The sequence below is a fragment of the Beta vulgaris genome, chromosome 6, assembly GCF_026745355.1.
Source record: "Beta vulgaris subsp. vulgaris cultivar EL10 chromosome 6, EL10.2, whole genome shotgun sequence".
Classification (NCBI taxonomy): Eukaryota; Viridiplantae; Streptophyta; class Magnoliopsida; order Caryophyllales; family Amaranthaceae; genus Beta; species Beta vulgaris.
Window position 1 is genome coordinate 49,468,190 of NC_079207.1, and position 23,534 is coordinate 49,491,723.

General features: G+C 36.9%; 1 non-coding gene across 1 annotated transcript; it reads left to right on the forward strand.

Annotated features, from left to right (window-relative positions):
- Positions 1–8,379: 8,379 nt before the first annotated feature.
- On the forward strand, positions 8,380–8,486 carry LOC125499187 (small nucleolar RNA R71). The gene has a single exon (XR_007275903.2). It is a non-coding gene; the product is annotated as a small nucleolar RNA R71 (small nucleolar RNA).
- The last annotated feature ends 15,048 nt before the right edge of the window (positions 8,487–23,534 follow it).

Genomic DNA, 23,534 nt, shown 5'->3' on the forward strand with positions numbered 1-23,534 from the left:
CAATTTTTTTTTCTTTGCATCTTTTCGATCCAGCAATCACATTTATTTTATTTTACTTATTCTTTTCTTTTTCTCAAACTTTGAACCTTACAAAATACAATGACAAAATAAGGGCCATGGGCATGTAATGAGGTTTAGTAACATGGAATAGTCATTAGGCTTAGCGGGGCTAAGGAGGATAATAGTATATAAAAAGAATATCACTCTGAGGTTCGAGAATCAGACAAAAGAACGCCTCTATCATAGCAATTGCCACAAGTCATCAGATATCAATAAGTACATTATCAAAGTCAGATCAATCAGCTAATGAGGAACTAACACACAAGAACAAAATGGATATAGAAATAAATCCATGGGCAAGAATGAATCCTCACAGTCTAACCAATTCAAGTATGCAGTCAAGATAAGCGTGTTATTATCAAAACTCACTTAAGGTCAAGGCATTTAGAGTTCACATTCCAGCAACACAATCTCAAGTGCACAACTATCAAGATAAAGAGCCCAAATATACTTTCAAAGAACATCATGGGGCACAGGGAAGCAATCACACCAATCCAGTCAAATTGTATTTTTGGTATTTTTTCAGCAATATTTGTTTTTTTTTTGGTCTGAAAGCAAATAAATCTGGCCTAAGAAAGCAAACTATCTACACTAAAAGGCAATAAAAGAGAGAGAAAATACATACAAAAATCCTCCCCCAAGCTGAATGTGGCAATGTCCTCAGTGCCGCAAGATGAACTATAGGACGATGCTCAGAGGAAAAATTGACGTTAGTACTCTCCCGTTCTCTCGCTCTCTAAAATGGAAAAAAAAATTTAAAGAGATAAGGAAAAAAAACTACGGGTTACCTCCTACTTAGCGCTGGTTTATAAAGGTCCCGCACGACCATATTAGCTCCTCGATCTCAAATCGGAGGGGTTTGGCAATGAGTGCCCCCCTCATCAATCATTTTTCTCCTTATAAGACTGCAACTTTGGCTTGCAGTCAGGCATGTTACCTTAGGTGCATAGCTAGAATGCACATTTTCCATAACCATCGATCTTTTTCCCTTTTCAACCTGAGGTCCCTCCAAATCGATAATGCAGGCATCGACTTCAGCATCGATGCCTGGGAAAACATCCATAGTAAGTGCAACCTCTAGAGGGTTAGCAGAAAGCATGTGAGGTTTTGCGGATAGAAGAGTCTCCTCAAGAATATCCATCCTGCAACAAGTTTGCTCAAGCATAGGAGACTTAACAACATTGGTTAGTTTAAAAGTGACATTATCATCACCAACACTCAAAGTTAAAGACCCATACTTGACATCTATAACAATCCCAACAGTCCCCAAAACGGCCAACCAAGAATAATAGGAATTTGGGCATCCTCCTCCATATCAAGCACAACAAAATCAACAGGAATATAAAACTTTTCCACCCTAACATGGACGTCTTCTAAAACACCTAAAGGATATTTTATAGAACGATCGGCCATTTGTAAAGTAATTTGAGTGCACTTAAGTGCTCCCATATTCAGTTTCTTACAAACAGACAAAGGCATGACAGACACAGATGCACCTAAATCACACAATGCCTTATCTATAAATAATGCACCTACATGGCAAGGGATGGAAAAACTACCAGGATCCTTCAACTTAGGTGGGGTTCTATTTTGTAAAACAGCACTACACTCTTCAGTTAGAGCGACTCGATCTCCCCACCAAAGTCTTTCTTTTTAGTAATCATGTCTTTCAAAAACTTAGCATAACCAGGCACTTGAGAAACAAGTTCAGTAAAAGAAAGTGTTACCTCAAGGTTCTTGACCATAGTCAAGAACTTACCAATTTGCTGATCGACCTTTGACTTCTGCATCCTATGGGGAAAAGGTAGCCTTCGTGTAATAGGCGTTTCAGAAACCTTTTCCTTCCACTTTCCTGTCTGATCTTCCTTAGCTAGTTCGACCTTAGACATCGAACTCTTCTTTGCTTCTTCCTCTACCACCTCTTTCTCCTTGCTAGAAGCAGCATCATCGATGGGCATGGGAGGAGCATCATAAACAGTGCCGCTACGAAGTGTAACAGCATTGACAGTCTCCTTGGGGATGGGTTGCCCCGGCAGATGACCTGGTTGCCTCTCTGCATTATTTTTGGCTACTTGAGCAAGTTGAGTCTCCAAGTGTTTGGTAGTGTTCTTCAACTCCTTGATGCTCCCCTCATGATTTTTCTGCATAGAAACCATCATTTTCATTAGATCAGACATAGTAGGTTCTTGAGAGTTGACATTCTGAGAAGCTTGCTGCTGATAGCCTTGATGTGAAGGCCTAATGAAACCAAGAGAGGGGTTTTGAGGAGCCCCTTGATAGTATTGTTATCTAGCAGCATGTGGTGGTTGGTAGGAAGATTGTGGTGGAGGTTGAGGATTCTGAACATTGTTGTTCTTGTAGGAAAAATTAGGATGATCCCTCCAACCTGGGTTGTATGTGTTAGTGATCCAAAGTCAAGCCCACTTAAAGGCTCTTTGGTTCATGAACCAGTTGCACTTGTTTTGGAAGCTCTTGGCTTTTCTCCATTTGTTCTTAAGCCCGAGTTTGTTACTTGTTTAACTTGGATGGTGGATTGAGGCGTGCATCACATTTTGAAGAGCCCAAGTTTTGTTTGGGTTTCAAGCATGATTGTAAAGGAAGTCCAAGTTCTGTTTGGATTCCAATTTAATCTATTTATTTTTGTTGTTTTATTTCAAGCTTAAAATAAAGTCTAGTGATTACTTAAGACACTAAGGCAAGTAGGTGTGTGTTTAGTGGCTGATTAGGCATGTAATTAGGGGTTGTTTACAGCTCCATAGTTGCTGATTGCCTTCTTTGTAACAGCCCCTTAAATGAGGCTTAATTAGGGCTTGAATCAAGGAGTTTTGTAACTCCTCAAAGCCATTCCTCTTAGGACATTTTTAGGGTGTTTTAGCTCCTCCTTTTTGCTCCTTATCTCTATATAAGGAGAGCAAATGATAATAGAAAGCAGATTTGAGTTTTGCTAAAAAAAACCTTTGTGTTATAGTTTTTACTTTGAGTTTGTCTCAAGTATTGCTAACTCTTATTACTTTGAGTGAGTCTTGAGTGATAAGCCTAGGAGAGATTGAGTGAGTCTTATCTTTTACCTAGAACCCCAAAACATTGAGTGTGTTCTTGTGTTTTGGTACTATTACTTGTTTCGAGTGATTTCTTGTTAAAGTGAGTGTTCTATTGTTCGTAAGTTTAGAATCATCATCCAATCCTTTGGAGAGTGATTTTCGATTCACATCATCTGGTATCAGAGCTTTGGTGAATAAATTCATCGGAAAAATTAAGTTTTGGAGAAGAAATGAAACTGCCAGAATTCAACCCGTTTTTCATCCGACTTTGAAGGACGATTTCTCAACCTTCAGGAGTCCAAATTTGTTGATTATTTTTTTCATTCTGCATAAAGTTTTGTCTAGAATACTCACAGAATTTTTCAGATTTTTGTTGAATTTGTTAAATATTAAACTGGGCACGTTTTTCACAACTGCGCCAAAACGGAGCAAATCTGGCACACAGAACTTCAAACGACAATTCCTCCTTCATCCGGAAAGATTTTCAAGAGTTTCTTTTTTTGATTCCACTTGAAATTTCCTGAATTTTATTAATCTGTAAGCCTTTGAGAGTCTCAAGGCCATTTACAGTTTCGTTTTGTTGTTCAAGTTTACGGCAATTTGCATCTTGTATTTGTAATAGTCTAGCCAAAATATTGAAATCATGGCTGATGGTAATCTTGATAGGATGTTACAAGTAATTACTGAGAAGTTAGAAAACTTAGAGAGAAAATCAGAAGCAAATGATGAAGATAAGACTCAACAAAAGACTAGGTTAGAAGCTATGTCCGAAATGTTAATGCAAGCAAGTAGAAAACTGAATTTTCTTGAAAATGAGGATGGTGAGGTTAATACACCTAGAAACTTTGATGATGATAGGGTTTGAAAATTGAGATGCCTGAATTTTATGGGGGACATGATAGTGAGGCTTTTCTTGATTGGATGAGGCAAATTGAGACCGTTTTTTATTATAAGGGGTATGATGATAGGAAAAGGTTTAAACTTGCTGCCTTAAAACTCACTAAACTTGCTGCCTTGTGGTATGAAAACCTCAAGTCAAATAGAAGAAGAGAAGGAAAAGAAAAGATAGACTCATGGGTTAAGTTGAAAAAAAAGATGAGGGATAAATGGGTTAGTAAGGAGTATGAGCAAGAACAGTACCTAAAACTTACCCACCTTTCCCAAGAAAATAACATCAGTGTGGAAGAGTACATGAAAGAGTTTGAAAAATTGTGCTTGATTTATGACTTGCAAGAAAAGAAAACCTTTAAAATTGCTCGATTTGTTAAAGGTTTGTCCAAAGAGATAAGTAAGAAAGTAGAAGTGACTCACTATGCCACTTTTATTGATGTTTGTAAACTTGCTTTGAAATATGAGGCACAAGCTAAGGAGGAAAAGGAGAAAGAGAAGCCCAAAACTTCTTCTTCTTTCAAAGGTACTTCAAAATTTACTCCTTTCAACTCTAAAGGGAGTACTTTTCAAAGTAGAGCCTTTTCATCTAGTTCATTCGGCTCTAAATTTGATAAGGGGAAAGAAAAACAAGTGATTTCACCTAGCGAGCTTGCAACTAGGAGAAATGTTTTAAATGTCATGGGAGGGGTCATATTGCTAGTGAATGTCCTAGTAAAACTGTTTTGACCGCCACTCAATGTGCCATAATGGATGAAGAAGAACAAATGTATAACTTTGTAGTGCAAGAAGAAGATGGCTATGTAGAAGATGACTTTGAAGAAGAGATAGAACCCGAGGGTGAGTACAATATGATGGTTGTGAGGAAAGTATTGTTTAGTGAGCCTCAAGTTGATGAGAGGTAAAGAAACAACTTGTTTCATACTAGATGCAAGATTGGAGAGAAGACTTGCAATGTGATAGTCGATGGTGGAGCTCAAACGGATGTTGTTTCATCTGAAGCTGTGAGTAAGTTGAAACTTACCACTAGAGATCATGATGAGCCTTATAAGCTCAATTGGTTGAATGATGGCAATGGTATTAGGGTGAAGAAGCAAGCTTTAATTTCTTACTTTATTGGCAAGTTTGAAGATGGGAGATGGTGCGACATTCTTTTATGGATGCTTGTCACTTGTTACTTAGAAGGCCATGGCAATTTGACCATGATTCGGAGCATAAAGGCAAATCTAATGTATATCTTGTAACTACCAAAGATGGTAGAAAAGTTAAATTGCTTCCCCTACCCCCTAAAGTTGCTAAGAAAGACAAAGAAAAGAGCAACTATCTTGTATCTTGTAATGAGTTCGAGAAAATAGTGGAAGAAAATGGTAGAGGGTATGCTTTGGTTGTAAGGACCAAAGACGAGAATGAGACTACTTGCAATAACTCACCACTTTTGGATGAGTTATTGGAAGAGTTCAAAGATGTGTTCCGCAATGAATTTCCCAAGGGCCTCCCTCCAATAAGGGGCATTGAGCATGCCATTGACTTGAGGCTGCCTATAGGTGTAATCCGGAAGAGAGTAAGGAACTTGAAAGGCAAGTGAATGAATTAATTGAAAGAGGCTATGTGAGAGAGAGCCTTAGTCCTTGCGCGGTTCCTGCCCTCTTAGTACCAAAGAAAGATGGTACTTGGAGAATGTGTGTCGATAGTCGTTCCATTAACAACATAACCATCAAATATCGTTTTCCTATGCCTCGTTTGCAAGATATGCAAGATGAATTGAGTGGTTCCTTAGTCTTTTCAAAATAGACTTAAGGAGTGGATACCATCAAATGAGAATAAGGGAGGGAGATGAGTGGAAAATGGCTTTCAAAATAAAGCAAGGGTTATATGAGTGGTTAGTTATGTCATTTGGGCTTTGCAATGCCCCAAGCTCCTTCATGCGGTTGATGAATGAAGTCCTCCATCCTTTTCTTAATGATTTTATTGTTGTTTACTTAGATGACATACTTGTGTATAGTAAAAACAATGAAGATCATGTAATTCATTTGAGGAGGTTGTTTGAAAAATTGAGGGAGATGAAGTTGTATGGCAAGCTTGAGAAATGTGTATTCATGACTCCTAGTGTTGTATTCTTAGGATACATTGTAACAGGAGAGGGGGTGCATGTAGATCCGGAAAAAGTAAAGGTCGTGCAATCATGGTTGGCTCCAACCAATGTGGATGAAGTAAGAAGCTTCAATGGACTAGCCTCCTTCTATAGGCGGTTCATCAAGAACTTCTCTACTATCATGGCTCCTATCACCGAGTTAACAAAGAAAGGTGAGTTTAAGTGGGGTGAGAGTGTGCAAAAGGCCTTTGAGAAGGTCAAGCATATGCTTTGTAATGCTCCCATACTTGTACTTTCCGACTTTAACAAAGTGTTTGAGGTGGAGTGTGATGCGAGTGGGATTGGGATTGGTGCGGTTTTGATACAAGAAAGGATGCCCGTGTGCTACTTTAGTGAAAAGTTAAATGGGGCTAAGCTTAACTATTCCACTTATGATCGTGAGTTCTATGCCACTGTGAGGGCTCTTGATCATTGGTCTCATTACTTAAGGCCTAAGCCATTTGTCCGTCATTCGGACCATGAGGCGCTTAAGTTCATCCATGGGCAACAAAAGTTGAACCAAAGGCATGCTAAATGGGTGAAGTTTCTCCAAAGATTTACCTTTAGTTCAAAATATAAAGATGGAAAGAGTAATGTAGTGGCCGACGCTTTGTCTCGTCGGAACTACTTGCTTTATATGGTGGATGCTAAGATTTTGGGTTTTGAGCAACTCAAAGAGGGCTATCAACATGATCCTGATTTTGCAAGTGAGTTAGAGAGTCCATCAAAGGAGTTTGTGCAGCAAGATGGTTACCTCTTCAAGGGTAACAAGTTGTGTGTCCCAAAGAGTGGTGTGAGGGAGTTGTTGGTGAGGGAAGTTCATAGTGATGGTTTGGCGGGTCACTTTGGCATCCAAAAGACTCTTGATATTCTTGGTGAGCATTTCTATTGGCCAAGAATGATCAAACATGTGACTTTGGTTATGGAGAGATGTGCTACTTCTCAAAAAGCAAAGGGTCACTTCACCAAAGGTCTCTACACTCCTCTTCCAGTTCCAGATGCCCCATGGGAGAGTGTTAGCATGGACTTCATTGTAGGATTACCAAGAACTCAAAGGGGAAGGGATAGCATCATGGTTGTTGTAGATAGATTCTCTAAAATGGCTCACTTCATAGCTTGTAATAAAACTGATGATGCTGTAAAAGTGGCGGAAATGTACTTCAAGGAAGTTGTCAAACTTCATGGCATTCCTCGAAGTATAGTTTCGGATAGGGACTCCAAGTTTCTTAGTCACTTTTGGAGGATCCTATGGAAGCTTGTTGGTACCAAGTTGTTATTCAGCACCTCTCATCATCCCCAAACTGATGGGCAAACGGAGGTGACAAATAGAACTTTGGGTACATTGTTGAGAGGACTTGTAAGCAAAACGCAAAAAGATTGGGACATGAAACTAGCCCATGCGGAGTTTTTTGTAATTTTTCATTGTAATTATCTCATTTTTGTTTGTTAATTATGGTGTAATTCTCGTTTTTTGTAATTTTTCTGGATCTATTTTGTTGTTTCAAGATATGTAATTTGTTGTTTACCTTTTTCTCTATTTTTTTTTCGTTTTTCTCGTTTTTTTGTTTTTTGAATTATCTGTTTTTTTGGTTTTTATTTTCCTTTTTTTTCGTTTCTTAAGTTTGGTTTGTAGTTAGATTTCTTTTTTATTTTTAGTTTTTTATTTTTTAGTATTATTTGTTTTTATTAGTCATTTACTGGTAATTTTTTTTTTATTTTGCTTTTATATTTTACATTGATTCTTTTGTAATATTGATGTAATTAGATTTTCCATCTTTATATATTAATGAACATCTTCTCTTCAGTTTGTCTGTAAATTTAATGGATAGTGAATATGTTAGTTGTTTGGTTTTAATATTTCAAACTTAATTGGAAAATGCAAAAAAAAAAAAATTAAATTCTATACCAGGTCATATTGCTGCGGTTTTGACCAAAAACCGCAGCAATATACTGGATTTTTTTTGATAAAAAATGATAATATTGTTGCGGTTTTGTGCTAGAAACCGTAGCAATATGTTGAGATATTGCTGTGGTTTAAAACCGAATCAATATAATTAATACCTATTGCTGCGCCCTTAATTGCGGCGCGTCCAAAACCGCAGCAATAGGGCACTTTTTAACCGCATCAAATAGCATTTATTCTACTAGTGCTTCATCTACCCCCTTATATAGGAAGATACCCCCTGCAGATGAATCAATTGTACTCTGATATGGGGTTGTAGACCATTGTAGAATGCTTGGGTGATGAACCACTTATCCAGATTGTGGTGTGGGCATTCTCTCTGCAGATCCTTGAACCTATTCCATGCTTCCTTCAGTGTTTCATCGGGTTCTTGTTGGAAGGTAGCAAGCTTATGTCTTATTTCTGCAGTCTTGGTGGGAGGGTAGTACTCTTTCAGGAATGCGTCAGATATAGCACTCCACTCAGTTTCATTAACATCATTCAGCCATTTCTGTGCCTTGTCCTTTAATGAAAATTCGAATACCATGACCTTCAACTGATCAGGAGTGACCTCTTGGTGCTTAACGGTACGACAGAGTTGTTGAAACCGTTGTAAATGATTTGCAGGGTCTTCAGATGGATGCCCGCCAACCTGATTCTGTCGGATCATATCAATTAGAGCAGGCTTGATTTCGAAGTTAGCTGCCTGTATATCAGGCATAGTAGGGCCAGTGGGAACATTGCCAGGAGAAGGTACCCCATAAGACTTCAATGACTTAGGAGGCATGATTTGTTTTGTTGGTTCTTCCGTGGTTTTTACCTGATTAGCAGACTGCTTTTTCTTCTTTTGTGTCTTCTTGAGTTGCCGGAGGGTTTTCTCAAGATCAGGATCAGTTGGAACTGGAGTACCTGTTCTTTTAGACCTGGGCATAAAAGAAACAAAGAAAAATGTGCAGTGAGATGGCCTCAATTGGAACTAGAAGTTCTAATGAGACAGCAGAAATAGTTTAAATAATTAATCAGAAAGCTATAGAAACTAGTCGTCTCCCCGGCAACGGCGCCAAAGGCTTGATGAGTTTTAAAATATACCGCAAGTGCACGGTGTCTATTTAGCATAACTTGGCAAATACGGGTCGATCCACAAGGCAAGGAGTTCTACAGATTTGTGCTCAATTATCTAACTACTTCAAGAGAGGAAATGATTGAAGAATTAATAACTAAACTACAATAAACTATAACACAGAAAGATGGGAATTTATTAAACAATTAAAAGCCTAGGGTAATTGATCGTCCACCATGATTATACCAATTTAATCATACAATATAGTTCAACAATACTTGGATTGAGGTTTGAATAAATAGGGTATTTCGTTAATCTTTGGTCAGGCATTAACAACTCTTAGATTAACATATGCCAGTACGGTCGCTCAACATAATCAAATCTACCTATTGTAACTAGCCTCTAATGAATACGATCTTTTGATTCTAATTCTTATTAGCTAAACATAACCCATGATATTGTGCAAGTACATGAATTAAACAAGCATAATAAATCAACAGGAATTATTCTAATTCAATCCAAATATCAAAGAACATCAAACCACAATCAAAAAGGTATAAATATGGCTTCCCTCTCTAAGCCCTAGAAATAGACTACTCACTCATGATAATAATAAACTCAATAAACATAATCAAAGTAAAAGAATTCATTAAATTAAACTAAGTAAAGAAGAATACCGAATGATTGAAGAACAATGAAAACGAAATCAACGATCTTTATAATCTTCAAAACCAAGAGTTAACACAAAGGTAGAGAGAAAAACTAAGTATGTAGCCCTAAAAACATAGAAAATAATATAGTCTAAACGAAAATAATAAAAACCTATCTATACTTTTTACAAAACCGGCTGAAAAACCCGAAAAGACCCGTCTCGAAAAACCGCCCAGTCGGGCGACGGTGATTAGGAAATTACAACAAAGAAGCAAATCCGCTCGGTCAACTGGGCGAGCCTGCCCGATCGGGCGCGCAAGCGATTTTGGCTCCTTTCTTTTCCGGTTCACCTGGCTAACATGCCTTGCATCTTGTGAAAATTTCATTTCGCCCGGTCGACCGGGCGGAAAAACTGCAATTTTGTGTCAACTTTCGAACGCTGTATCTCTCAAACCAGAAGTGGGATTGGGGCGTGTGACCTATCATTGGAAAGCTCTTGCAGTATAGTTTCCAACCCAACTGTAATTTCTTGATTATCCATTTTTTTTATCAAAAGTTATAGTCAAAATAGTGAATAGGTGTCAGTTTTGACACTTCTTTCACTAACTCTTTGCTTCATTCGAACTCGAAATTGTCCCAAACAGATGCATTGTGATCCTTGTGCAAGATATATTCATGTTCAATGATTAATAGGCTTGATCTTAGGTAATCATAATCAATTTGCATCAAAGTAACCTGAAAATAATCAAAACACGCAAACGGGGAGTAGTAGAGCGCAACTTACGTAATTTAAGCCATTATGCACCTAAATGCTCTAAAAGGAGTTCTAAATGCAATCAAAATGCATCTAAAAACTACATATAAATGTGACATATCATCAACCGGGCAACATTTCCCGATCATGTGGATAAGCAGTTTTGGCTTTTTTTCTTGTCCATTTGGTCGGGCAAATACGACATGGTGCATGTTGACTTTCGTGGCTCGCTCGGTCGGGCTAAAACGCCCGGTCAGCTGGGCGAGAGTGATTTCTCGTTCTGTTTCTTGTAATCTCGTGAGAATCACTTGTGCAATCTCTCGAATCTTCGTTGGGCCTTATGTGACTATTGGACTTTCGTTCCGCAACTTAAATAAAGGCATTAAACGCCTAATCAACACAAAAACATCTAACCCACGGAAACAACTCCAAACATATCAAATCACTCAGAAATTGAGCTCAAAAGAGGTCAAATCGACTATTAGAACAAAGGGAATTTATATATAATAGACACATCAAAATTCCCCAAGCTAACCTTTTGCTTGTCTCTAAGCATAACCATGACATGAACATGAATATGATTGCTTCACCCATTTATATATGAAAACAGAGATAAATAACTTTTATAAAGCTCAAAAATCATTCAAGCAGGCAAAATGCAAGTGCAACTATTCAGAACACTCTACCCACCAATCGCCCAAGCAAGTAATCAAATGCGGCTGCCTTATATGACATGCAAATCTCGAAAAGGTGCTCACCAAGGTATCACTCCTCTCAAATTATTTGTGGCAGACAATAAATGTGCCCGAACACTCACCAACCCAACCATACTAATCCTTCCCACTCATACTCTCATGTGTTTAGAAAGGTAATAATGCCACTCATCCTAACCATGTCGATTCAAGTAGTGAACGTACTCTTTAACTTTGGCAATATGACTCCGTATCAATTCAACAAACAAAGAACACATGCTCAATATGTCTTTTTTATGTTGTAACGGGGTTTGGGTCCAGGCAGGGAAAACATTTAGGGAATGTGATGGTAGAGCCAAGAAAGGGGAGCAATCAACACTAATAATCAAGACCAAATGAATTCTAATACAACTCCCAAGACATCAACACACATCCAAAATATCATCCCATTATGAAAAATCACCAAACACATAACAAACTTTTGTTTTCAGTTCACTTTCTCAAGATATATTTTTGTTTTTTTTTCACAATACTATGAATGAAAGAACAAGGAATAAATGCACTTTTTCCACTTTTCACACTTTTGTACTCTCCTTTGAACTTGCAAACACGTTTTTTTTTTCTTTTTCTTCAAACGTTTGAACTTGCAATTAATATTTTTCCATTGAACCACCAATACCAACTTATCATCACAATGCCATCCTAAGCTAATGCTCCCCCAGGCTAGGCTTAGGATAGTAATCAAACATAAGGCTTAAGGCTTGTATTGTGGCTTAGTAACTAGAAAAAATCATTAGGCTCAGCATGGATAGAGTGGAAAAAGAATCAGCATGAAAATCAAGTCCAAGGTTTAAGAATCAGTTCAAAAGAACGCCTCTATCACATCATATGAAAAATGATGCCAAATGTCAACAAGTACCTTGCCAAAATCAAGATCAGAACGCTAGAGTGGAACTAACACACAAGAATAGACTGGATATAAAAACAAATCCATGGGCAAGAACAAATCCTCACAGTCTAGCCAGTTCAAGCATGCAGTCAAAATAAGCGCGTTATCGTCAAAACTCACTTAAGGTCAAGGTAGTTAAATGTGTCATTCCAACATCACAATTTCAAGTGCCCATCTATCCAAATAAAGAGGCCAATTATACTTTCAAAGCACATCATGGGGCATAGGGAAGCAATCAATCCAATCCAGCCAAATCGTATTTTTGGTATTTTTTTCAGCAATATTTGATTTTTATTAATTAGCAAAGCAATGAAACTACACTAAAAAGTAGTAAAAAAATGAGGGGATGTTCTTACAGAAATCTTCCCCCAAAGCTGAACTCGACAATGGCCTCAGTGTAGCAAGAGGGAAAAATAGGACTCACGTCATCATCAGACATATCTGCAGTAAAACCGCCACCAGTAGTACATGCATCACCAAAAGCAGCATAGCCAGAAGTACCATCTCTAGCATGGTCAGTGTGGTCAAGTACCTGTGGTGTGTACCATGAAGGATGGGTGGCATCCTGAGCAATAGGCCCCTAGTGAAAGTAGTCATGGTAGATAGGGTATAGGGCATGACGTATGTCGGACTCCATAGTGGTCAACCGTGTGTCCAAGGAAGTCAGGTGAGTCTGGATAGTGGCCTGACCAAGCTCAAGGTGGCCTATTGCGAGGTAAGGGATTATTGTCCCTGCTCGAGGCTTGTAAGGAATGCCATCATAGGATCTATAGGTGTGGAGGAGGAGGCATCCCCAATGGATTGCCTGTGGTAGGTCCGTAGAGGTCGCGAAGTAATGGACTCTTGATCACGCATAAGAAGGAGGTACGATCCCACACCAGGTTTGGCAGTTCTGAGCACGATCATGAAGAAGGATAAACTCCTTCTTAGCAGTAAACCACCTAAATTTGTTGGCAGACTGGGCAGTTATCCATTTAGCATTGGTCATATAATCAATACTAATCACAGCAGGACCAGCTACGACATTGCTAATGTCAGGAGTGTAACCAAAATGAGCAGCAATAGTGGTAATGAGGCCACCTAAAACAAAAGGTTGTGCCCTAACACTACCATCATCAAACAAGGCAGGCAAACTAGTGGAAGTTCGCTTCAGTTTGGACACAAACATGTAAGATATGACCTTAGACGATATAGGATAGGAAAAATATGTTTATTATAACGTTATTAAAATCAGTTGATGTTATTTAATAATGTTATGATTATTATTATAATATTATGATCATTATTATCATTATCACTACTACAAAAAAGGCCAAAGAGACCATTTATAGGAGACCTGTGAAGGCTACTAACACAATTCTTAAACATAGCAAACCAGTGATTATCCAAAACTAGTCTCTTATGTTTTGCTATCTGAGTTATTGAAAAAGCTGTTGTGAGATAGGAAACTACTTCTTAGTAAAACCGATTTCCTTGACGTGTTTCAATTTATTTTTGTTTGACAATTTCTTCAACATAATACTAGTGTACATGCTATAAACTCTTCTTATTGTGAGATAAGAGACTATTTTCAGCTAAAATCGATTTTCTCAAAAATTTTATATTCAATTTTTTTAACAAAATACTATATAATGTATATATATCTATACGTGATATTATTCTTTTTATTTTTAGAATTGTTTCCCCCCCTTGCAGCAATAAATAAGGATCATCCCTTTTTTTAAAAAAAAAATCAGTTGTTCAGTATTCCTCTTTTATCTCTCTCCACCTTCCTTCGCACTCTCTCTTTCTCTCTCTCTCTCTCTCTCTCTTTTGTTTTTACCAAATTCTAGGGTTTTTCAGAGCTTTTAAGATTCTCTCATGGCATCAAAGCGTATCCTCAAGTAACTGAAGGATCTTTACAAAGATCCTCCGACGTCATGCAGTGCTGGTATGTATTTCTCCTCCATTTTTCGTCTTTCCTTCATCTTCAAAGTTTTTCGCTTTCATAAATTTCGTCTCGAATTCGATGAACTTCGTTCCCAATTTGAGGAGAATCTAGTGAAATTGATTATTTAAACTCTGTTGTGTCTTTTAGTTTTTGTTCCTGATTGTTTTTTTCCTTGTGTCCGTTTTCTTTCTCAAAAGAGCAAACATATGGACTGACTTGGAAACTCCTACCTTATTGGGGTCGATCCCTTTCATTAATTCAACCTTAGTGCTACCTGATGTGAGAAATCAATTAATCAAATCCTACTCATAAAGGATGTCCATGTGAGTATTATAACTTTACAGAATCCAAATCAATCGATTAAAGCACGCATTTCAGATCTTCTTTGTTAATACATGAATAATTGCAGGTCTCCAATTTTTCTTCTGAGTTAGAGGTAACAGTTTTTCTACTTTCATGGATTATACTTGTCAGACCTCGCATTTGATAACGCTTGTTTTGTGTTTGGTGGGTCCTCTTTGTTTCTCTTTTCTCTATCTGTATTCCCTAGTTCTTTATTAAACCAAAACAATGACATAAACAACATAAGCCTAACTAATGTGGCTTTCATCCAGCTTTGCGACTGATCCTAACTACATAGAACTATATGGGGCTCTCGACGCAGTGTTCAAAGAACATACATTCTCATGATGCAGATGCAACCATTCCATAGGAATTTTTTCATGTGATCGCTCAGAAACAAAAATATTTTCAAGCCAATGTTGTGAATGTATTAATTCATTAAAGTACTAGAATGTTTCATTTACAGCTTCACTCCATTCTATCTAACTACTGTCATTTTGGTCATGTTGTTTGAGCATTAAAAGTTTAGAATGTTTAGTCATTTTTTCGTAAATATACATAAGTCCCCCTATAATCATGAACAATTGTCATGATGTATATTTAGAACAAATTCTAGAGAGTAAACTATTTTAGAGAAAGAAAATTAGATTTAAACCTTTTGTATCCAAGTAATTTTACTATACAAAGTTATAGTATATGGAGAACTCACTGCATGATATTGTAATGCATGGTAGATAAACTAAATAACCTGGAGCTGCACAACAAGTAATGGGTCATTTAGAGCTCTACAAGTGTTTCAATGTGAGTTGCACTTTGCCATTTAACATGGTAAGAAGTCTGCACATGTTAGCATGTTGTATATTATCAGCTAGTATGCTTTTGTATGTAAATTAAAGGATTTCATGGTTGAACATGAATGGTACACAAAAGAACTTATCAATTTACATGAAAAATATGTGATTTCGTATGATTGAATAATTAAGTAATATGTTCAAGTTATTTAAGGGAAGGCATAGACTTATTCTATGTCTTTATTTACCAATACTAGAAACCTAGAAGTGTAGAATTATTTTCTCATTAAATCTTTATTTTAAGAAATATTTTAGGGTGAGTGTTGTGGGTGGGTTGGGGGGATTCGTTCATGGAAATTTTTATGATGATTTGTGCTGCAAACCAGTACTTGAAACTGAAATAAAGTGATTCCCTTTATTAGTAAGTTTCATACATTTGGTTTAGTTGCTGACAAACGCAAAGATTCCAAAATGCTTGGACTAATGACCCAAATACACAAAAAATTATTAACAAGCACTGGCACCGGAAACATTCACATTCGCAATTTTATAATATAACCAGATGCCTTCAGTTCATTAAACAAGATCTTAAAATCTGGGCAAAGAAAAACTACAGTCACATTCACCAAAAGCTAGACCAAAATCACTATCGACTGAAAAATGTCCAACAACATACAACTACTACAGTTCCCTAGCCATCCTCACATTGAACAACACTTAGACCGCCTAGTAAGACAACGAGAACGTCTCCTAGCATTCACCCAAAACTATTGGGGAAAATACTCAAGAAAACAATGGCTATCAAAAGGCGATAGAAACACTTCGTTCTTCCATTCCAAAATAAAAACAAGGATCCAACGCCAACAAATTTTACGTATAAGAAATCAATTCAATGAATGGGTTGATTCCCCATATGAAATTAAAAACGCATTCCTAAATGAATTTCAAGAACGATTCAAATCCGCCCATCAAAACCCTCGCTCCATATCCTTGCCTCATCTTTGTACCGCAATATCTGACTCTGAAAATCACCAATTAATTGCACTTATAACAGACAAAGAAATTAGAGATGCTATATTCAGCATAGACCCAAATAAATCACCGGGATCCGATGGATTTGGAGCTAAATTTTTCCAAAGGTACTGGGAAATTCTAGGAACAGAAATTTGTAAAGCGATTCATGATTTTTCAAACACGGCTTCCTTCTGCGTAGTATTAATCATACGTTAATAACATTGATCCCGAAAGTTGCTACTCCTGAAAAACCAAATCAATTTAGGCCTATTAGCTTATGTACCACTTTATACAAAATTATATCAAAAATTTTAGTTGAACGTCTGCTACCACTTCTGGTTAAAATTATTAGTCCCTACCAAAATGCGTTCACTCCTGGAAGACTCATCCATGATAATGTCCTCATCGTCCAAGAAATTCTAAATATCTTTAATAAATCAAAAAGCAAAAGAGGATGGTTCGCGCTTAAACTAGATATGGAAAAAGCCTACGACCGAATAGAATGGGATTTTTTAAAACAGGTCCTCCAAAGTTATGGTTTTCATAACCAATTGATCAAATGGGTTATGCAATGCATTTCCACAGTCTCTTATTCACTAGTCATAAATCAAGAGTCTACTTCTATTTTCAAACCGACTCGAGGCATTCGACAGGGCGACCCATTATTGCCTTATCTATTTATCCTATGTATGGATGCCCTATGCAGACAACTAGACACTGAATCAAAATCAAGAAAATCAGGAATCAGAATTAAACTTGCTCCACGAGCCCAAATTATCCCCGGACTATTTTTCGCTGATGATGGTCTATTATTTTGTAAAGCAAATATGAATTCTGCCCACCGCCTAAAAAACATAATCGAAACTTTCTGTAATAATTCTGGACAATTGGTGAATTTTCACAAATCATCAATCATGTTTTCAAAACAAATACCCAACGCACGACAAAGAGCAATTGCAGGTATTTTTAATATGACACCAAAGGCTGTATTGGGAAGATATTTGGGTGTTATTTTCTCAAGCTATAAACCAATGACCACTGATTTCCATCACTTAGTTCAAAAAATTGATAACAAAATTAACAATTGGCACAATCATTGTCTCTCGAAAGCAGGAAAATCAGTGCTTATCCAAAGCCACCTAGAATCTACCCCAACTTATCTTATGGCCACCACTCAAATTCCTAAGAAAATTTGCAAAACAATTGATAATATTAACCGCAAGTTTTTTTGGCATTCATCGTTCAACACCTCAGGACTACCATTACTGGCATGGTCAAAAATTTGTAAACCTAAAAAGTATGGGGGCCTAAATTTCAGAAAGATGACTCATACTAATGAAGCATACTTAGCCAAGATGGGGTGGAGAATCCTTTACGACCAACAATCCCTCTTGGGCAAACATTATGCGTCAAAAATATCTCCGAAATACATCCTTTTTGAGTATAAAGCAAAACCAAATGACTCGCAAATTTGGAAGAGTATCCTCCGATCACGAGAATTGATAAGAAAAGGTATACGTTGGAGAGTTGGAACTGGTGAAAATATTAACTTCTGGATAGATAAGTGGTGTGCAAATCAGAGTATAATTCAACTTTTAGACCTTAGAATAGATTCGATTGCTAATGTAGAACTCACCGTTAATTATGTCATACTCCCTACAAATCAATGGAATATTCCGCTCCTAAACGAATTAGTCCCCCCACATATTGTACACATGATCCTAGGAATTCCAATCCCCACTTCCCCCACCCCAGATAGACCTTGTTGGGGGTTGACTAGTTCTGGTAAATTTTCTGTAAAAACGGCTACCTAGTTAGCACATGGCATTACACCTGATACTATTCCATGGCAATACAATTGGATATGGAAAATTGATATTGCTCCAAAAATCCAGATCATCCTATGGCAATGCCTGCAAAACGGGCTTCCAATTAAATCCAATCTAATACACCGACAAATCACGACTGATAACATCTGCCCAATTTGTCGAACCAACTCTGAAACTATTGAACATTTATTCTTCCAATGCCCTACAATTTATCAATATTGGAATTCTCAGCTAATACAACAGAAAATTCGAAATATAGTACCCCAAGATCTTTCTCAATGCCTTATAAACCTACGACAATACCCAAAAGCATTACAATTATTTTGTTATAATCTCTGGAGTATTTGGAAAGAACGAAATTTACTAGTATTTGAAAATAGTACTCTTAATCCTAATCGAATTTACTACAGAGCTTGGCACCTATATTTGGAATGGAAAACAAGAACTATGATGGATTTTTCTTTTACTATTTCTTCTCTTCCTTCTTACAGGGCCCAAAGAACAGTCACAGACAGATGGCTTCCACCTCCAGTTGGTTATTATAAGTTAAACTTTGATGGGTCAGTAAATGGCTATTTGGCCGCTGCTGGAGCGATTATTAGAGATTCTACTGGGAAAATTGTGGCTGCTCAAACATATCGATTTGGTCAAACCTCACCTCTTGTTGCGGAAGCATGGGGATTAAGAAATGGCATTCTACTAGCCATCCACCACCAAATTCAAGACTTATACATTGAAGGAGATAACCAAGTTGTTATCAGAATTTTACAAGGGAAATATAATTGCCCCTGGGGCATACAGACTCTCATTGAAGACATACGAAAACTTCTTACTCATTTCAGATTCTATACCATTAAACATATTTTCCGGGAAGATAATCGAGTAGCGGATCTTCTATCGAAAAAAGGTCACATTAGTTCAGCTATCACAGCTGACATTGATCCGTCCACTGACCCTACCCTTCAAAAATGTGTAATCCTTGATTCGTTAGGGTACTCCCTTGAGAGAAGGGTGTCCTAACTCTAATCATGTACCCAAAAAAAAAAAAGAATAAGTTTTAGAATAATGCATCTGGTAATTTTCATTTGTGAATGTTGGTAAGAATTTTGCTTGATGATGGGCTAAGTATTGCATTGATTCATAATTTGTAAAAGGGTTTTGCTTGAAAAGTTAGAATTCTTGTATTTTATTGATAAAATATATTTAGAGGCATTTCTTGGTTGATGAATTGTTGTTAACATCATTATGCTAAATGATCATCTGAGTCTTATATAATTACATGATGAATCCAGTTCTAAGGCCTTCTTTTCTTGATGAATTGTATACTTGATCATGACTCGTTTCTTAAGTGATAATTCTTGTAGTATTGCTTCAGATTAAATTTGGGTCATTTGGTTTTGTTAGTTCTGGTAAAGGATGAAAAAGATAACAACTATATAAGATTAGCTTGAAATTGCCCAATTCTTGAAGTGAAGTCCTTTGTTCGCTATAGAGGGAATTAATGAGGCTATGTATATGTCATTTGGTACTGATGATTAGATTTACATAAACTAGAAGCTTAAAAATTAGGAATCGTTTAGAAATTCGATTATTCTTGCTTTGATTTTTTCTTGTCGAATTTGTATATATGAAAGTTATAAAATATAGATATACTAGTTCTAGTTATAATTCTTTGTAATTATTTTGTAGTACTTTCTTGGGATTCCTAGAACTTATTCGCAAGAGATGATTGACGAGCTAAGAGATACGTCGGTGAAATATTTAAACAATCAAACACGAGACGATGGAGATTGAAGACAATGGTCAAGTTTCAATTGTACATATTATTTTGCTCAAGTTAGAATTTTAATTTCTGTAGATATCATTAGATTATAGAAATTTTATTTTTAAGACATTAATTATTGGAATAGATTGATGCTTTGACTAGTGAAGTTGATTTTGTATGTAAATTAAATGTAGCAAATATTGTTTACATTATTAATAAAGCAAGAAAGAATTTTTGTTTCATATATATATATTGTGGTTATTTATAGATTTTTTCTAAAGGCATATATACAAGGAACAACAAATACAAGAGCAGATAATGTATGTATATTGTAACATTTTAATTGAAAAAAACATGTAATACACTTAAGAAACCGGTTGTGGTTAATAACTAGTTTCAAAGGATAAGGTAAGGAGACTGGTTATAAATGTTAACTGGTCTCCTAACCTCTTATCACAGTATATGTACACTTATTTAAGAGACTGGTTTTACCTATCAACTGGTCTCCTAAATAAACAAAGAAACCAGGCATTATAACCGGTCTCTTAACCTATGACACATGTGAGATGGAGATGTGTTATAGTCCGGTTTCCTAGGCCTTTTTTGTAGTAGTGTATTATTGTTATTATTATTATTATTATTATTATTATTATTATTATATTATTATTATTATTATTATTATTATTATTGTGATTATTAGTGCTATTATTATTACTATATATCATTATGATTATCATGAATATTATTATGATTATTAATACTGAAAATTTATGAAAGTTGGATTTGGTAAGAACTTGTGATAATGAAGTGATTATGAATCTGAAGTGATGAATGAACTCAAGTGATGATTGTGAATATGAAATGAGTTACTGAAATCGCTATGAATGGATTGATTTTATGATGGATTGAATATGTTCACACTGGATTGAACAAAATGACGTAAATGTGTATGTGATTTATGTGATGACGTGAATTAAAAGATGTTAATCACGTAAAGTGAAATATCGGAGGGAAATGATGAACAGGTTGCCTTGTATGAGTGGTTCAGCGGCCCCTACAGGTTCTCTGGTTTACTATGCTGATTATTCTGTTATTGTCTTCCTTCTATCTTGTTGTGATCCAAGTAGAAGGGGTGTGCACACTAGGGACTCTGTTATTATGGCCATTATGATATTTGTAGGTGGTTACAGGGGTTTACCCCGGCCTACAAGTAGGTGATTACAAGGGTTCGCCCCGGCCTACAATGTTGAAGTAAGTGGTTACATGGGGTTCGCCCCGACTTACTGGCGTTCTCTTTCCTCTCCTTGAATAACTGGATTAATTGAACTAATGATATGATTATTCAGTGTATATATATATGTGTGTACATGTGCTATGACTTCCAAAACTACTAATCTACTATTTTACAAAGTATTTTCAACTTAAAGTATTTTACGGGATGGAGTTGGAATTACTCAGTTTTTCTGATTTTTGAGAGCTTCTCTCTCTTGTTTCTTTTCAATGTATTTGTGCAGGTGGGTGATCAATCGGGAGAACAAAAGGGAGATCATTTAGAGTTGTCATCCACTTAGCATATGATTAACTTTCGCTGGAACTTTGAAACACTTAACTAATTAGTAATGTTCAATGAACGATTCACTTGGTTGTGAGAATGAATGATTTTGAGTTTACTTTGTTTTTTTTTTTACTTAGCCTTGCATTTATTTCCAAGAAGATAAGTGCGGCGGTAGCGCCACCCGTCGGGCGGAACCCTCGTGGATTTTTCCTACCCCAAAACCCGAGTTTTACTAAATGAAGTAAGGTTCAGGTCGGCGTGGGTGTTACAGAATGGTATCAGAGCCGAGTTTAGATTAACTAGGGAAAGATTAAAATTGTTAAAATTTAGAAATTAAGGAAAATGAATCTAATAGGTTAAACTTAAAATTTGTTTAGGAAGTCAAATTAATAAAATATTTAGGAGAAATGAAATTAGGATTAAAATATGACTTAAAGATCTAGTATGGGTACGAATGGGTTATATGTGATTGTATGAAAGTACTCGTTAACGGTACTTATTAATTTTTTATATTTTATTAGATGGCCAGGACACGTATGACCGCCAAGAAATGCACCGGAACCCCACACCGAGCACCTTACCTTCTAGGAATGAGGGTAGGAGAGTCGATTTCAGCTTACATCTATAGGTTACGACTAACCATGAAGTGTTATCACCTCAATGAAGGTCACGGGTATTCAGATTACCTCACGCCACCTAAGCAGGCTGATGTTTTAATTCACACTCTTCCCAACGATGGCCCTTATGCCGGACTCATGAATGAATACTCGGATATTCTGAAAAATGGAAGGCCAAACTATGAACGATACACATGGAAATGGAAGTGGTATCTCACGTTAAGTTATCTGGAGAAAACAATGCTCGACGCCAGAGCCAAGTGGCTTAATAACTACGCAACCTCCAACGACGATGAACCCGACTATAATGACAATGAAGAAATAGAAAGAAGCCTTGCCCCACTCGTTGAAAACCATGGTGAAAATGAAAACGAAGATGAGGAAGAAGGCCCGTCCGAGGATGAAGAGTAAAACCTTCAACCCTTGCTAGCCTTAACCACTAGGAAATCTAAGCAAACCTGCAGTAGACTTCTTAACGCTAGTGTTAACTTATTTACTTTGTGATGCTAGTATTTCTTAGTTATGAAACATAAGACAACTCTTATGTGATGAATGCAATGTGCATGGTACTCTTTGAGTAAATGAACTGATAAAATTTTGGTATATGACCTGAATATGCTATGTGCAAAAGTGAATGAATCGAATGAGCTTTGAATATGTATTTATGTGAATTAGCCCTTGTTTAAGGATCAATGTGAATGGTGTGAACACCAAAGTGAATAATGCAGGTAGCTTATGCAATACGTTTATACACGATCTAGAGTCAGGCGACAAGAACCAAATGGCCGAAACTCCTGAACAAGTTGCAGCACGACTTAGGACTCTCGAGCAACTAGCTCAAAGTTTTGGCTTAGTTCTTCAAAACCAACTCAACAACAACCACCATAGAGATTATCCGCAAGCTGCAATGGCAAAAAAGATTTCCGCCTTGAAACCACCTGTTGGTAGAGAAGATCCATTACTTCTCAAAAATTGGATAAGAGACTTCGAAAAGATTTTCACGGCCACGGGTACGCTTAAGGCCCAGAAAGTAGACCAAGTGACCTTTTACTTGCACGAGGACGCTAATACTTGGTGGGAAAGTGTAGGACCCATTGTTAAAGCTCAAGAGAACTTTAACTGGGAAGCGTTTAAGATAGCGATTAAGGCTCGATTCTTCCCCGAGCACATTCGTAGGCAAAAATACAATGAGTTTAGTAGGTTATGTGCAAGAGTACGCTCAGAAATTTAATGAGTATGCCCGCTTTGCCCAACTATAGTTCCAGATGAGGGAACTAAGGCTCAGAAGTTTGAAGACGGACTTAAGTTTGATCTTCAGACTCGAATGGGAGGTAGTACCTCAACTACTTTCGCGGAGGCGTATGCTAAGGCCTCGAACTTATAGAGAATTCTACAGTGTGAGAAAGAAGTGCTAAGTAGACATAAACGAAAGGAACCTGCTAGCAACAACAACATCCAAGGGTACGACAAAAGGCCCAACAACAACAACAATGGGGGATGATACAACATCCGCAATAATCAAA